General features: G+C 30.5%; 1 pseudogene; it reads left to right on the forward strand.

Annotated features, from left to right (window-relative positions):
* Nucleotides 1-12506: 12506 nt before the first annotated feature.
* Nucleotides 12507-14514, forward strand: LOC122303105 (annotated as a pseudogene).
* The last annotated feature ends 3862 nt before the right edge of the window (nucleotides 14515-18376 follow it).

Genomic DNA, 18376 nt, shown 5'->3' on the forward strand with positions numbered 1-18376 from the left:
TTTATTGGAGAGTAGAGAATTAGATTCATCAAATACTATATGCATAGATTCTTGTACAGTCAAAATCTTTTTATTGAATACTCTATAAGTTTTACTATTAGTAAAATATCAAAGAAAGATACCTTCATCTAATTTTACATCAAACTTGCCTAAATTATCTCTGTCATTCAAAATAAAATATTTGCATCCAAATACATGAAATTAACCAATGTTGGGCTTTTTCTCATTCCAAATCTTATAGAGAAGCGTCGAGACATGCAACACAAGGTTACATGCCCCCGTTCATGACATATAAGATGCAATATTCCTAACATGCATCTAACAATATGCAATATTCGCAGCGGATAATTTTTTTTTTCTTTAGCAATACTATGCACCAAATTAAAAATATCCCAAATGCTTAAAACATACTCCATACATAAAAACCTATTGAACAACTAAAATCACAACACTAGTCCAAAATAGTTATGATCCAAAAGTACTGGAGATGCAACTCTATCGTACAAGTAGTAATTTAACTACTATATTAACATTAACGACGCACCGTCGTTCAATCGACTGTGTCTAGTTGGTCAGCTCCTGATCCTCCTTCGGGTCCTGTAACAAGATCTACCATTCGGGGGGAATGGTAGTTGGGACTACCACAGTGAGATTTGATTTCAAATCTCAGCAAGTTAACAAAAAACTTCCACATATGCTAATGATGCATACATGACAGTAAAAATATAAATACATAATCAAATTCATAAATACTTAAAGCATAACTTAGCGTACAACATAACATAATTGACATAACTTAAATTGAAACATGAACTGAACTTGACTTGACATGAACTTGATCTGAAACTTGACTTAGTATGAACTTACTCTGAAACTTGAATTAACATGAAAAATACATACTCCACAGTTGTTGTGGTCCCATGTATTCTACGTGTAAATACATACTTCACAGTTGTTGTGGCCCCATGTATTCTACGCAAACTTGACTTAACATGAAAAATACATACTCCACAGTTGTTGTGGCCCCATGTATTCTACGTGTAAGTACATACTCCACAGTTGTTATGGCCCCATGTATTCTACACATCACAATACAGTTAAATACATACTCCACAGTTGTTGTGGCCCATGTATTCTACACAAACTGAATGTACTCAAGATGAAACGTGACTGGAAAACGAAAGGACTGCAGCCCTGACGTAACATAACGTGATTTGAACATAACTTGAAATAGATGACCAACTTGAGATAGAAACATTTTGTAACATGGCATAACATATAATAGACAACATATTTAACATGACATACTTGTAATGTACAGTAATACATGACAGAATATATTATGTAACAGATAAAAATTGATGACAGAATAAATTCTGTATAATAGATAATTACGTGATAACTTGGCATGGCATGACATATATGATAACATACATACATACACTGTAGTTCCTTTACTTAGCACACATACACAGTAGACTGCTAATAAGTTAAAAGCTAACTTACCTCGATCTCCGCGTTTCTTATAAAATTTCAAGTGCGATCACGAGGAACTGTAATTAGTGATTCTAAAAGTTAGAACTAAATCACTAATAATTTGAAATATGGAAAATACTAACTTAAAGAGTAAAATTTTCATTTTACTTTCTACATGTGGGAAAATGACCGTTTTACCCATAACTTAAGGATTTTGCATACTAACTTCAAAAGTTTCCAAAATTTACATTCCTCATGTAAATTTTGTCCTAAACTTAAATATCAACACAGAAAAATTTAAAACAAAACACAACTATGGAAAACACACTATGGCCGAAACATCCATAGGTCATTTCCCTTGATTTTTTTTTTGTTGCAATTCTTTTCAACTTCAAAACTCATGCTTAAACCAAAATTTTACAACAAACATCTTCCAATCCTAAGTTCAAAACCATACTTAAAACATCCATTTAGAAAAAGCTAATAATCAACACCAAACTTTTTTGTAAAAAGATCAAAGCATTTGAATCACAAGTTTTGACCTTAAATCAAAACATCTCCAAGAGTTTCAAAAATCAAATCTTACTTCTAACATATTCATAATATCATCCTAACATCAACCATGCTTTAAATCATCAAACCAAAGTCACCAAAATCACAAAATAACATTTGGAGTTTTTGGTTTTACACTTAGTCCAAAAACAGAAACTTTTTCCTCAACTAGTTTTGATAAATCTCTTGATCTATGACTTATAAATATATGATCTTCAAACCAAACCATCACATGGTTTAAAAAGATGTCCTAAAACATATATAAGCTTCTAATTCAAGATCACATGGTTAGAAATAAACCAAAACATAAATTTAGTCAAGAATATCTACACTTTGGCTTATTTGAATATCTCTTTGCATAAAATTTCATATCTTTGAAACTAACATCAAATATCTTCAAAATAATAATATAACATGTATATAAGATATTTAGGATCCTCCAATAAAATTATTAAAGTTATTAGAATAGGTTTAGACCACCAAAGAGTTAAACTTTCTCAAAACAGAAACTGTTTTTCTTCTTCCAGTTTCTAGGTTTCTAAATCTAAGAAAATATTTCATCAAAACCTTTAATCATGCAAAAATCCTCAACCAATAGTCACATATACATGTTAAAAATACTCCATAAAAATTTCGGACCAATATCTATCCATTAGCTTGGTCAAAAACTCCAAACTATAACATATTCTCCAGTTTATCTCACAGAATGACCTTTCTATAGTTTACACAATATTTGATTGACCAAATGATTTTCAAATGGGGCAAATAAGATATCCATGTAAACTAGATTCAAGATGGAACAACTTATATGAAGGAGACTTTATGATAAAACACTTACAACAGCTTCAAAATGAGCGTGCAAAAGAACTCCTAAAAGCTGTCCGAGAGAGAGTGTTTGATAATCTTTTATTGGAAGGTGTAATTGAAGATAAGTTCATGGGTGCTGGCTGGACATATTTATGGACGAGATAAGGGAGGTGATAAGGCTGGAGTTGAAAGTTGAGTGTGGTTTTCTCCTACCCAAAATATCTATAAAAGATTATCTCATAATATTCTATCTAATAATATTTACAAAAAATCAACTTAAGATATTTTTATCTAATAATATCTATAAAAATCAACTCAAAATATTTTTACCCAATAATATTCACGAAAATTACCTCAAGATATTTCTTTTTATCCAATAATATCTACAGTTTTAAACAGACGTTTTATCCGAAAATATGAAAAAATGTTATTGCGCCATAAGACTTTAAATAACCCTCCGAGTCTAATGGCACAAATCATAATACATTTTGACACTTCTAACTATCTCCAATAATCAAAAACACACTTCTGATACCATAGTAAATAATAACACTAACTATGTAGTTAGATAAAAACCTATACGATTAATAGATTCGTGAAAACTTATGGGGTTTTCACGAGGTTCCTAAAGTTAATAGAAATTTCACAATTGAATTTCTAGCGGGCTGTTACATTACTGCTTCGGCCCAAAAATAACTAGGCAAGTTGTTCTCATTGAGCATTGTTCTTGCCATCTCTTGAAGAGATCTATTTTTCCTCTCTACTACCCCATTTTGTTGAGGAGTTCGAGGAGCAGAAAAATTATGCACAAAACCATTTTCATCACAAAATGTTTCAATATTTTTATTAACAAACTTTTTTCCCCTATCACTTCGGATACTTGAAATAGTATAGTCATTTTCATTTTAAATTCTCTTGCATAACTTGGTAAAAACATTATGTGCCTCTTTATGAGCAATAAAGATGACCCAAGTATATTTAGAGAAATCATCAACAATAACAAATGCATAATAGTTTCCTCCTAGACTTGCAACTCTATTTGGTCCAAAAAGATCTATGTGTATCACTTGCAATGGTCTAGTAGTGGAAATATATTTTTTGGTTTTAAAAGAAGTTTTTGTTTGTTTACCAAATTGGCATACATCACAAATTTTGTCTTTAAGAAAATTTATTTTTGGTAAACCTCTCATAAGATCATTTTTTGAAAGTTTGGAAATAAGTTTCATGTTGGCATGACCTAATCTTCTATGCCATAGCCAACTAATTTCATTTTGAAATTAAAAGCAAATAGCATCTTGTGAGGTAATTTCTTCAAAATCAATTATATAAACATTGTTCCTTCTAAAAGTAATAAAACAAATATTACAATCATGATCATTCAAAATAATGCACTTATCCATTTTGAAAGTAACTGTAAATCGTTTATCACATAATTGACTTATACTCAAAAGATTATGTTTTAGACCTTCAACAAGTAGAACATGTTCATTATGAGAGAATATTCATTACCAATTTTACCTATTCCCACGATCTTCCCTTTGGAGTTGTCTCCAAATGTCACATGTCCTTCTTTAGATTTAAGATCAAAGAACTTAGTTTTGTCTCCCGTTATGTGTCTTAAACATCCACTATCTAAAAACCATTTGTTTTTGCTTGTGAAGGACTTCATGCATACTTATAAAAACAATTAAAATGATTTTTTTTTTGTACCCAAGTTCTTTGGTTCCTTTATTTATTAGTATTAGAAGAAACAAAATTTTTAGGTACTCATATGGCCCTAATAGTCATTGTATGCTTTCTTCTAATAGGACAAGTATGATAATTATGACTATTTCTATTACAAAAATTATAAATAGCATATGACATATATGAAGAACTTGAGTAATTATAATAGTATCTTTTTTTGACAAAATTATTTTTATGAAAATAATTTTGAATATTAGATCTTGCTGTAGAAATATTATCAAAGAAATTTTTATAAAGTTTGTATTTTTGTTTTGGCATATATCTCAAGTCTGCATTGTCAAAAACACATCTTTGACTACTAATAAGTTTTTTAAAATTTCTTTTTCCATTTGTAAAGTTTTCAATAATATTTTCTAAATCAGTTTTTTTCTTCTTCAACTCAAGATTTTCATCTTTCAAAACGATACTTTCTTTTCTTAAAATATCAATTTCGTTTGTTAAAAAAGAATTTTTCTTTTTCAAAGTAGTATACTTGATACCCAATTTTTTAAATTCCTCATATACCTCTTTTAAAATATTTTGTAATTCTTCATATGAAGGATCTTTAATATTATCAAGATTTGTTACCTCAATGTCATCTTTAGCCATAAGATAAAAATTTGCTGATTCTCCATTACTTGCTTTACTATCTGAGCTACTTGAATCATCATCCCATGTAGTTTTCATTGCTTTCTTGCTATTGTTTCGATATTTCTTTGGTAGAGGACAATCTGGTTTGATATGACCAGGCTTATTGCATTTATAATAAATTAAAGTGTCATTTTTACCTTAATCTTTCTTGGAAAACTTTTTGAATGATTTCCTCGAAAGAGTTTTATTTCTCTTTAAGAACCTCTGAATTCTTCTTGTTATCATCGCAACTTCTTCATCTTTGTCGTCATTTTCCTCATCTTCATCACTTTCACTTTCATGAGAAACAGTTTTAAGTGTCAAGCTCTTCTTTGACTTTCTTTCTTCTTCTCCTCTTTTCAATGTGTACTCATTGGTGATAGGTGACCCGATGAGTTCATTCACTTCGAGCTTCTTGAGGTCTCTAGCTTCAAAAATCGCTGTCACTTTTGATTCCCAACGTTTTGGTAGAGAGTTGAGAATTTTTCTTACTATCTCCACCTTAGAATAAATTTTGCCAAGAGCTGTCAAGCTGTTTATGATGTTAGTAAAATGAGTGTGCATACTAGAAATAGATTCACCATCATTCATCTTAAACATTTTATATTCATGAGTAAGAATGTAAATTTTTGATTATTTGACTTGCGAAGTTCCTTCATAAGTAACTTCCAACTTATCCCAAATTTCTTTTACCATAGCATAAATCATTATTCTATTAAACTTATTTCCATTGAGAGCATTAAATAATAAATTCATAGTAGTTAAATTTAAAGTATAAAGTCTATTATTTTCACGATCAAACTCTTATTCTTCCTTTTTGACATTTATTCCATCAACTACTTTTGTTGGAATATAAGATGCATTTACAATGCTTTTCCAAATTTCTCGACCTTGAGCCTGAAGTAATATTCTCATTCTAACTTTTCAGAATGAGTAATTGTCTCCACAAAAGAGTGGAGACCGACTGTTAGATTGACCTTTACCAAATAAAACTGCAATGATAGCCTATTACACATTTGAACAACACCGCTATAAAGGATCCGTGTAGAACACCCTCTACACTTACAATCACCTTACACGTGGTGATTCAACTATTCCCTGTGTAAAACATTTTCTACACATACAAGGGTTATACACACACCCTTTTACTGATACAAGAGCTGATAGTAGGTAGGTTATCAGAAAACACTCCTTAATGAGTGAAATAAGAACAATACAGCGCAAATTATATCTCTCACAATGAACAAAAATTAAGGCTCAATACTTAGAGAAAAGATAATGAAAGTTTTGAATGAATGTTGTATGCTCTGAATGTTATCAATGTGAAGCTCTCAAATGATCTATTTATAACAAAAATTAAGACTCAATACTTAGAGAAGAGAGAATTAAAGTTTTGAATGAATGTTGTATGCTCTGGATGTTGTCAATGTGAAACTCTCAAATGATCTATTTATAGGCATATGAGACTTCATATTCAAATTTAAAAAGATTCACATGTCAAAAACAAAAAAATTCAAATAAAATGTTCTTCTTTTTCAATTGTCAAAGACAACATCATTCATTTTTCAAAAACTTCAAGCCTAATCTTTTACTTTTGGCATATGATAAAAGGAGTACACTTTACTTTTTAAAATATTCAAACCTAATCTTTTTACTTTTTGCATATGATAAAAGGAGCACACTTTACTTTTCAAATATTTCAAATCTAATCTTTTTACTTTTTTGCATATGACAAAAAGAGCACACTTTATTTTTTAAAATTTTCAAACAAAATCATCTACTTTTTTCATAAGTCAAAAAAAGTATCAATCACTTTTGAAAATATTCAAATAAAACATGTACATGTGAAAGATGACAATCAATCATCTTTAATATTTTCAAAATTTAAACCTTTAATCATGTAATGCACATGTAAAAGATGACAATCAATCATCTTTCAAAATTTTTAAATTTAATATTCAAAATATTCATACACATGTGAAAAATTTATTTTGATGTTTTATGATAAAATATTAATTTTGAGTCTTAATCATAACTTCAAATTTTTAAGAGATTTACAACATTACTCTATGACTTTAATGTGAACTTGTTTCCTTCTTGCTCATGCTTGTTTCCTTGATGTGCTTGACTATATTGTGTAGACAACTTGATCTTGAGACTCCTTTATTCTTTGAATTCATTTGTTATTATCAAAATCCATGTGTAGATATATAATTACACAAAACTTGAAATCTTAAGTTCAACAAAAATAATATCTCATTTACACCTTAAGTATGCACAATCAGCTAAATTTACAAAATCATTAACCTCCCTACGCTAACAGGACCAAAATGAGTAACTAAGCTACTTAATTAGCACCTCCATAATTTCCTGCCATACCGGAATAAGCTAGCTCTAAACTCAACTTCCTATTACATTCAACCAGCCAATAAGTACCTAGCTAAGAATCATATTCGTAGTTATTGAAGTTGAAACAATGTCTCAAACCATGCATCTCCAGTCTTTCATAAATCGAGTATTGCTCTTAATTAATTAATTTATTTATTTGTTTTAATTTGTAGAATATTACATTAATGGATAAAATTGTAAGCGTCCATGCATGCACGTACGCACGCTCTTATAATTAGTATCGGATCGATTAATTCTTTTCTCATCATGCTTTGATTAATACGGTTGAAGATGCAATTTCCATTCGTTGGCCCTCTGATCATGAAAGAAAGAGTGCCACGTTACAGAATCTGGGTGGTGGCAGCAACCTGGGTGCCTAGGAGTGTTAATTTGATAGGTGATTTTACCTCGTTATGGTACCATAAAAGTAATATGGAATATAGTTGTAGAATTTTCCATATAGTAGTTAGTGTAGGCTGATGGAGATCATACTACGAAGGAGGAATGAATCGGGTAAACAAGATTCGTAGTCTTTTGGGCTATGAACTCTGAAGGATACAGATAGGTCGATCCAATCTGTAGCTCAGGAGCCCATGTTCGTGAGACGTGAATTTTAGTTAAATAAAATGAATGAGAAATAATTTGTACAAATTTTAAATATATAAATTCTTTACAAATTAATGAAATTATTGTAAAAAAATAATTATATTTAAAAAAGTATAAAAAATTATTATTTTTTTATTAAAACCCCATGTTTTACAAAGAATTTATATGAGATTGTTTATTTGAGTTTAGAATTAACATTACTCAAAACGAATAAGGGTTTGTGCATGGATTCGCTTGTTACAAACAATCTCTCTTAGTCTTTATCTTTGTACGTAAATTTGAGAAAAATATAATGATAAAATAGATATTTTCATTATCCGAACAGCGTCGTGGCTGGTGATTTGACCGTACGGAAAAGTCTGCTCAGTTAACCCAACTCTAATGCGCACTCTTTTCTTGAGCCCTCCTTCTCCTTCGTACTAACCCGTACGATTTTAGAGTAATAAAATGGTAGGCTTGAAAATTTGGATGCAGATGTCCCTCCCACACATCAAATGTTGTATCCGGATTTATTCAGTGATGGTGTTAAACTGGTTTTTTCTTTTTAATTATTTTAATCGAATTTATATTACATCATTTTTTTAATATAAATCAAGATTTACTCTATTTCTTGAGTTGTTATAAATCATATAATACTCAATCCCCTGCTATTATATGTAGGACTTATCTTTGCTAACCAATTATGAATTAGACTGGCATAAAAAGTTAATATTTAGAGTTTGTTTGGATAGTGAGATAAGATAGAATAATTTTAGTTAAAAGTTGAATAAAATATTGTTAAAATATTTTAAAAAATTGAATTGAGATTTAAAAAAATTGAATTGTTTATTATATTTTGTATAAAATTTTAAAAAGTTGAAATGATAAGATGGATTGATAATGTTTCTCAATTCAAAAGACGTCTTAAAAAAAGAGATTGTAATTTTCCAATGAATGAGATTTCATATTGGGTAGGAGAGAATTCTTGCAGTTTATAATAAGGACAATGCTATATACAGTCGTGGAATTATAAACACCGCGCAATCGTTTTGAAAAAGAGTGGGGTCTATGATTAAAAAGTTAGTTTTTTTTCATGTGGGTTCCATATTAATTCATTTTTTTCAAAGCGACTGCACACAACTTACACAATCACGACTGCAAATATCATTTTTCTTATAATAATTACAATAGCCTCAAATTATATAATATTGTTTAATATTTTTGACAAATCTTATTAGAGTGATTTGAAACCTTCATAAATCGTTATAAACGAAAGCAAAGTGAATCCAAATTGATAGCCATCAAACTTGAATCGTATATACAACTCATAATTAAACAATATGAAAAGCATGCCACGGATAAGGGGAATAAACGTTTTAAATATTGACGTGATTTTGGCACTAAATGCTGGAAAATGACATTTAAAGTACGTAGCTATTTGTGTTATGATAATTGTATTCTGCATTCTTTCAATGGAAAACATGAAATTCATGTGTAATTCTGATTAAAAAAAAAAACAAAAACAAATATCACGTCAAGTGGAAGAAAATACCTAGTGGGTCCATTGATGCTTCGTTTATTATAACTTACATGCGTTGAAATTGAACCGCTAGTCGACAATTTTGTTTATATAATATAGAAAAATTATATTTATAAGTATACGCAGATGTAAAACACATCATAATGGAAAGTGAGGAAAGCTCAATTTATCTCAAAATCGATGCATGCACAAACTAATACAATAGGCAGCGGCAGGACAAGCTTTTGGTAACATCCATTTAATTTTATTTAATTTTTATTTTTATTATAATTTTATAGTGAAAAAGATCCACCTCTTTATCTATATAAATACATTTTCTTGGTATTGAACTATGCATGTTGTGGTTATGGTTTACTTGGGAAAAAAAAGAAAAGAAGCACATGCTGAATGCTATACCGATGTTGTGGATGATGTGTTCTTCCTATTAACTTGAGAATATAATAACTTTATTATAAGATAAAATATAAGCCAAACAGTTGAACCATACGAAAAAATTATTTATATGATCCTAATAAATTCATAATTCTTTTAAAATATTTAATCCCCACTTAAATATTTAATACTACAGTATTTTTATTATAAAGTTTTGTTTGGATTTGTGTTAAGAGTCTTAAAAAATATTTAAATAATTTTTAAAGCTTTTTAATAGAAAAATTAAGTTGTTTGAGTCTTACGTATTAGTATTAAACTACCTTTTAAACTCAAATAAGTTAAAAGCATGTTTGAGGAAATGTATCATTTTTATGTTTTTCCTTAAATGCATTTTTCTAGATAATCCGAAATGCAGTTTAAATTTTAAAAAGATTATCAATATGTGAAAATATTCATACAGCTCTAAGATAATTACAACTTTTAAACTTTTAAAATTATAATCATAATATTTAAATAATCAAATGATCGTAATTTCTACCTCAAAAAATATTTTTTCAATTTATTTCTAAACAAATTGTGTAACATGTTTGAAAGTGTTTTAAATATCAAAAATTCTATATTCAATCACTTTTATTGACTATTTTGTGTACTCTAGTTATATGATTGGTTGTATATTAAAAAAAATTAATCCAGCCAATTATATCAGTGGAGTACGCAAAAGTGACTGTATGTAACATTATTTGTAAAACTATAAAGTTATATTTCCCCCCACACTCTCAAACATGCACTAAGAGATTGTTTAAATGTTGAGATAGTTTCATCTTATTCCATCTCATCTTATCTCAAGATCTAAATATCATTCAAACATATAATTCTCAATTTCAAATTTTTAACTTTTTCATTTAATTCTTACCTAATCATTATAACTTTTCTAAAGTTTTAAACAAAACACAAAAAAATTCAACTTTTTTCAAATTTTAAAATAAAAATTATATTAAAAAATTTATATTCTAATATAATTTTAACTTTATAATATTTTTATTTAAATTTCTCTATTTTTTTCTAAAATTTCATAAAACATCATAACTAAAATTATTTTACTACTATTCACAAAATATTTCACCACTATTTACAAATTTCTTAAATCATCTTATTTCCTAAGTTTTCCCTAAAACCTCTATACCATAGACTGATTCCATGTCATATATTGATTTAGAGGATAAATTTTAAAATTTAAATATTAACATTTAAATTATTCAGAAGATGTATTAAGAATAAAGTAATTTTTAATACTAATTAAAAATTAGTTAGTTATTTTTTTTTTTAAATGCAATGGTAGGGACTCGATTGGTTTAACTTACCGAAATATTAAACCCACCGAATGTGTGTCTCAATTCTTCTTCTTCTTCTTCTTCTTCCATTTTTTTTAATTTTTTTATAATTTAGTGATTAAAGAAGTACTTTTTAGTGATATTGTGAATTTTTTTATTTTTTAAAAAATATTTAAGAATAAAAAAATGAATAAAGAGAAAATTAAAAAAAAATTATTCATCCTGAAACCGAGCTATGCCGGTGGATGTAACACTGCTCTTTTAACTTATTATTCTTATATTTATATAAAAATTAAATTTTAATGGAGTAACAATCATCGTTCTAGATGTTATAATTCTTAATTATATTTAATAGTGTGATATATTTTAAATGATTGATAAAATAAATCGCTTGAAAAATACCTTATTGTTAAGTTCAATAAAAATGATAAAATTCAAGATAAATAATACCATTACTCTTTTTATCAACTTATTAAATGGTATAATTGTATAATGAATAGTGCTACACCCACTAAGATGTAGCCAAAGGATGGCCTCGAAAAGGTTAAATTCCTTTTTTTTTTTTTTAATAGATGTTTTTTGTATCATTAGGTATTTAAAAAAACATCATTAAAAAAATATATCCTTAATTACTAAATTGAAAAAAAAAGTGTTGGAGAGATTTGCTATTTATTATCTCTACAAACTAGATACTATATTTATTATTAATTTTTTTTTATTTTTTTGATTTTATTCTTTTTAAAATAATTTAATTTTTTTTAGTCATCATTTATGTATTATATATTTGATAAAAAAAATTTTAAAAAAAATGACTGATAATGATTAATAGATTTGTTTTTTTTTTGAGTTTTGCTACATATAAACATAGTCGTGCACTAATTTTCGTATTAATACTAATTTATTCAAATTTAAAATTTAAATTAACACTATTTTTAATAAAATCTATTTTTTGATCAATCATATCATATTAATGAACATATTAATATACAATTATACTTGTAACTATATATATATATATATATATATATATTTTTTTTTTCCAAAACGTTTTACACAGTACCGACGGCGATGCCCATTTTAAATAGCAACAACAGGGCTATCATTAGTCCATTACACACTAGGTGTTCAACACTTCAAGTCAGCGCAAGCGAACAGTTTCTTTCCCACGCAAAGGCAAGACGAAAGTGAGAGAGATGGAAGAGTTGAAACCGAAGCCGGCGAATTCATCACCTCTAACCCCAATAGGCTTCCTGGAAAGAGCAGCTGCTGTCTACGGCGATTGCCCCTCTGTCGTCTACAACGACACCGCCTACACTTGGTCCCAGACCCACCGCCGATGTCTCCAGTTAGCCTCGTCTCTCTCTTCCCTCGGCATCAAGAGCGGCCACGTTGTCTCCGTTCTGGCTCCGAACCTCCCCGCCATGTACGAGCTCCACTTCGCCGTACCCATGGCCGGCGCCATCCTCAACACTATCAACACCCGTCTTGATGCCCGCATGGTTTCCATCATTCTCCGTCATGGCGAATCAAAGCTCGTCTTCGTTGACCACCTCTGTCGCAATCTTGCTGTGGAAGCCCTCTCTTTTTTCCCACCACACATCCAGACCCCAGTTCTAATCCTCATTACGGATGACGAGGTCTCACTGACAGTACCATCATCGTCGTCGGCCGATCATTTCCTTGCCACTTACGAAGGAGTAGTAGAGAAAGGCGATCCTGAGTTCAAGTGGGTTCGCCCGAAGAGCGAGTGGGACCCCATGGTTTTGAACTACACTTCCGGCACAACCTCCTCTCCTAAAGGTGTGGTACACTGCCACAGGGGAGTATTCATCGTAGCTCTTGATGCCCTCATAGACTGGTCTGTACCAAAACATCCTGTTTACTTATGGACCCTACCGATGTTTCACGCCAATGGCTGGAGCTTCCCTTGGGGCATGGCAGCTGTTGGTGGAACCAACGTCTGCCTCCGTAAATTCGACGGTCACAACAATCTACCGCCTCATTGAAAGACACGGGCGTGACTCACATGTGTGGTGCTCCTGTGGTGCTCAACATGCTATCCAACTCTTCTGATTACAATAAGCGATCGCTCAGAAAACCCGTTCATATCCTCACAGCCGGGGCTCCACCACCGGCGAGTGTACTGCTTAAAACCGAGTCAGTGGGTTTTGCAGTGAGTCACGGTTACGGGTTGACTGAAACGGGTGGTACCGTGGTGTCATGCGCCTGGAAACCACAATGGAACAGGTTTCCTGCGTCGGAGAGAGCTAGGCTAAAGGCAAGACAAGGAGTGAGGACGGTCGGGATGACTGAAGTGGACGTAGTGGATGCGGAGTCAGGAGAGAGTGTGAAACGAGACGGATTAACACCCGGTGAAATCGTACTAAGAGGTGGGTGTGTGATGCTGGGTTATCTCAAAGATCCGGAGGGGACCTCCAAGTGCATGAGAGACAATGGTTGGTTTTACACTGGGGACGTGGGAGTCATGTACCCAGATGGTTATTTGGAGATCAAGGATCGATCAAAGGATGTGATCATAAGCGGTGGAGAGAATTTGAGCAGCGTGGAGGTGGAGTCGGTGCTGTATTCGCATCCGGCGGTTAACGAGGCTGCCGTAGTGGGTCGGCCGGATGGGTTCTGGGGAGAGACGCCTTGTGCGTTTGTGAGCTTGAAGGATGATGCTAGGATGGCAACTGAGAAAGAGATCATAGAATTTTGTAGGGCTAAGTTGCCGCACTACATGGTCCCCAAGACGGTGGAGTTCAGGGATGATTTGCCCAAGACTTCTACCGGGAAGATCCAGAAGTTTGTGCTCAGAGAGGTTGCCAAGAGCATGGGATCTTCAAGAGCTAGTCGGATGTAGTAGTCATAGTACTTATCGCATCCTTGTCTAGATTTACCCAGACTCCTGTTGTTAATTTTCACGTTGTTAGGGAACAGTAATAGCTATATTTGCTGCAGTTTTTATGGATAATTAAGTGTCCGGAAAATAATTGTTGTTGGTATTGGAATTTGGGATCAATCACTTACTAATATTATAGTACTTGTGATGCCCTCCATCGTGTTTGCTGGTCCAAAATAATGTGATTGGTTCTATTTTAAAACTAATCTTCAACTTTTTTGTCTTAATTGAACCGCGCCATCAAAGACTTGCAGGTCAATGAAAAATGATAATTATAGTCTTGACTTGCTATCTAATTATTATTATTTTTTTAAAATATAGAGTTAAATAAAAAATTAATTAATTTTTTATAATAATTTTTTTTTTAAAGTGAATATACAATACTTGTACACTTTACGACTGTAATTAACATTATTCTTAAATTATTTCTCTAGTAAAAATTAAAACAATTAAATCAAATTAATTAAAAATTTAAATGAATCTCAACAACCGATCAATGAAGCGTAGGTAGAGGGGGGGAAAATTAGTTGTGGAACAGTAGAGAGAGATGTGTATCGATAGATCGACGAAGCTATTATAAATTACTGGGCATTCCCATAAAGAGCCTGTGGAACCCATGCTTAGCAATAATGACTACCAAGCTACGTGCATGACCAAGTACCATTCGCGAGTAAGTACTTTGCGGGGCTGCAATTTTGAATCTCAGATTATCCACTACCCTTCCATCGCTGCTTTATTTCTAGTCGCGTGCATGGATGCACTTAGGAAAACAAAACAAAAAACAAAAACAAAAACAAAGACAAAGACGAGTCACGACCCACTTGTCTTTTGATTAATTAGGTCTATTGCTTATCACAACCTGTCTGTGTAGGACCTTGCTTTATGACGAAACTGCAGGATGATGGAGCAGTAGGAATTGCAATGCTGCATCTTGGAATTCCGAAGTTTTTACTAATTAAGTTTTCTTTTGAAACGAAATGCATGCGGGGTAAGTACGTGTATATTTATATATATATATATATATATATAGATATATATATATCTTTATATATAAAGTTGCTATCTAACTGAAAATCTTGTTTTAAGTACGGTTTTTGTTATTTTTCTGTTAACTTTAATGCCGTTTATCTAAACGTCTGTATATTGTGAATATAATTTTTAAGCTCATGTTAGGAGACTTTTTAATTCCTTGGAAACCAAAACAACATGGGAATCCGAATGCAAAGAGTTAGCTTTTCGACTATTTAACATTTTTCTCAGTTTTCCAAGCAGTCAAACATTTGCTTAATAAAAACCACAAGAAAACACAAAAATGGAAAGAATCTAGAAAACAAAATATACATGTGAGTGTTTCAGGCCAGATCCAAGTACAGCAGCAGGCTCGCGAGGTGATAAAGAACTCGAAATCAGAGTTGCAGGTTTTGTTCAATTGCTTGAAGGCTCTGGCTCATGAAGCAATTAAGAAGCACGACGAGAGCGGGATGCACAAAGACGAAGCTCTGCACGAGAAGGAAGAAGCTTTAAGGTCAAGTGAGAAGGTCACGGGAGAATTGGATGGCAATCTCTGCTCAGTTGCCACAACTACAATGTGAACCACCATACTTGCACCACACTCACGATGCCAACCACCGGGAACCACATTGAAATCAGTCCTGTTTTGCTTCTAAAAAACAAAGCAAGTTCTTGCTCAAATCCTCCATTGAGCCACCCCTTCATCGGCCTCTTATGGGGTTCTGCACTTTGTTGCCACCGCTTGTGATCTTTTTTTAGGAGCCCTACACAGTGTTTTCCGCAAGCCTCCATCCCGTTGGCCTCTATTGGTAAGCCTCCCCTGCAATGTTTTGTTTTCCTTCTCAAGAGCTTGTCAGCTAGAAGAAGAAAGTTTTGATTTTCTTTTTAACATATTTCTTGTGTACTGCTAGGGTATTATATTCAAATGAGATTACAATTTTATCCTTCATCTTTTCATTTTTTTTTTTCTCTGTTGCCTTTTCAGAAAACATGTATATATCAATGTTTTTAGGATAATTACATTTATGCCCTTTTATATTATAATTTATAGCCAATTATATGAGAAAGTGTTTTTTTTTCAACGTGGGTTTAATATTAAGGGTGGATTTGATCTTATTTTCAGAAATATTATGAGCTATGGTCGATTTTTACGAGAACCTTCCTTAAATTAAACTTGTTTATGAGTTCAAGGCTTGATTTACTTCTTGTGTTAGCCCAAAAATTATTAAAGGTATTAATTTATATTATTTAGTATAAGTTTTTTTACAATTCAATTTTAGTAGCAAATAGTCCGTGTCTAATATTTTATGTTAAATACTTAAAAGCTTATTGTTTGAAATGAACCTTTAAGATTATTTTTTTAAAGTTATATCTATGTGATTAAAATTATATTTGTAAAATGAAAGAATATGTTAAGAATATTTAAATCATATGGGTATTATTAGATGTCTTATGTAGTTGAACACTTATGTTAATTAAAAGAAAGTAAACATATTTTAAGAGAGAGGGTTTTCACGACTTATTTTATGGAAATTTAAAGTAGCCAAATTATTTTTTTTAATATGTTATTAGTATTTTAAATGTTATTCGACTATGTTATTTTTTATGAATTCAATTAAGTAAATATTGAGGAATTTATAAGGTGATGGCATTTTAGGGTTAAGAGAAATTTAGGCTTGAGGAATTAAAATACACGATTTGAATATTTCATGTATAAATACGTGATAATTGTTTAATTGAAAATTTACTCAGGGTACATGAATTTTTATAAGTAAGGATTGATATTTGTTGGCACTATTGTGAGGAAATTTAAAAAAATTAAGAAGTATAGGTAAGCGGGGTTCACATAATAGTTTTGCACAAAAGAAATGAAGTGAGATTGACTTTGAAAATATGCATGTTTGTTTTTTTTTTTAAAATAAATCTCCAAACGCTTTCAGATGTTTGTTCTACATGTGCATAAATTCTATATATGAGAAAGTATTTTCTATCATGACTGGTGTATACATCAGTTAATTTTGTGCAATTTATTTTCTGAATTAAGGAAAGAGCGAATACAAGATTTTTTTTTAAAAATGTTGATTTGATTCAATAAAGATGTTTTGATTCATGAAATCTAAAAGTTTTGCTGTGATTAAATGAAGATGTTTTCATTCTATTTATTTCAAACAACTTTCATTAAACTGTAGGCGATGTTGGATCGTCATCCTAAAATCAAAATTATCTCAAACAATTTTCAAAAAACTATAAGCGATGTTTATTTATAGGACCATGTTATAGCTTCTATTAATGTTTTTTTTTAATAATATATCACAACGTGTAATTATTTATAAATTACATAAATATTACAACGTTATTTAGATGTTTATTTATAGGACTATGTTATAATTTCTATTAATGCTATTCTTTTATAATATATCACAATGTGTAATTATTTATAAATTATATAAATATTATATCGTTATTTATATAATTAACTGAAAACATTACATCCTTATTAATAAAAAATTAAATATAAACTAAGCAAACGTGAGTTGTATATTACTTTTATCTAGTATATATGTAAAACAAATAATCCATGCATATACGTATTACGTGTATATATATATTTTTAAAATTATAATATTTAACTGCTATACTCAAGGATTTAACTCTGATCTGATCTAATTAATTCTTGGTCGATTTGGTGACTGACGTACTTGTTATTAGATGATGAGAAACAGTACATATTTATCATATGGAATCTTCAATTCCAACATATATTAAATGAATTTTTTTATATACAAGTAAAGTCGCGTACTAATCTGCGTATCAATATTGATTTTTTTATATTTAAAATTTAAATTAGCATTATTTTTAATAAAACTTATTTTTGACCAATCATATTAGATTAGTACACATATTAGTGCACAGTTATGCTTACAACTAAATTTTTCCATATAAAATATAAATCTTATCAAATTTTTGTCAAATTTTAAAATTAAAAATTAATTGACCACACTTTTTTTTTTACTAAGTGCGTGCATTCAATAGTAAAATTCTTTTACACGAGTACGT

The sequence above is a fragment of the Carya illinoinensis genome, chromosome 3 (assembly GCF_018687715.1).
Source record: "Carya illinoinensis cultivar Pawnee chromosome 3, C.illinoinensisPawnee_v1, whole genome shotgun sequence".
Classification (NCBI taxonomy): Eukaryota; Viridiplantae; Streptophyta; class Magnoliopsida; order Fagales; family Juglandaceae; genus Carya; species Carya illinoinensis.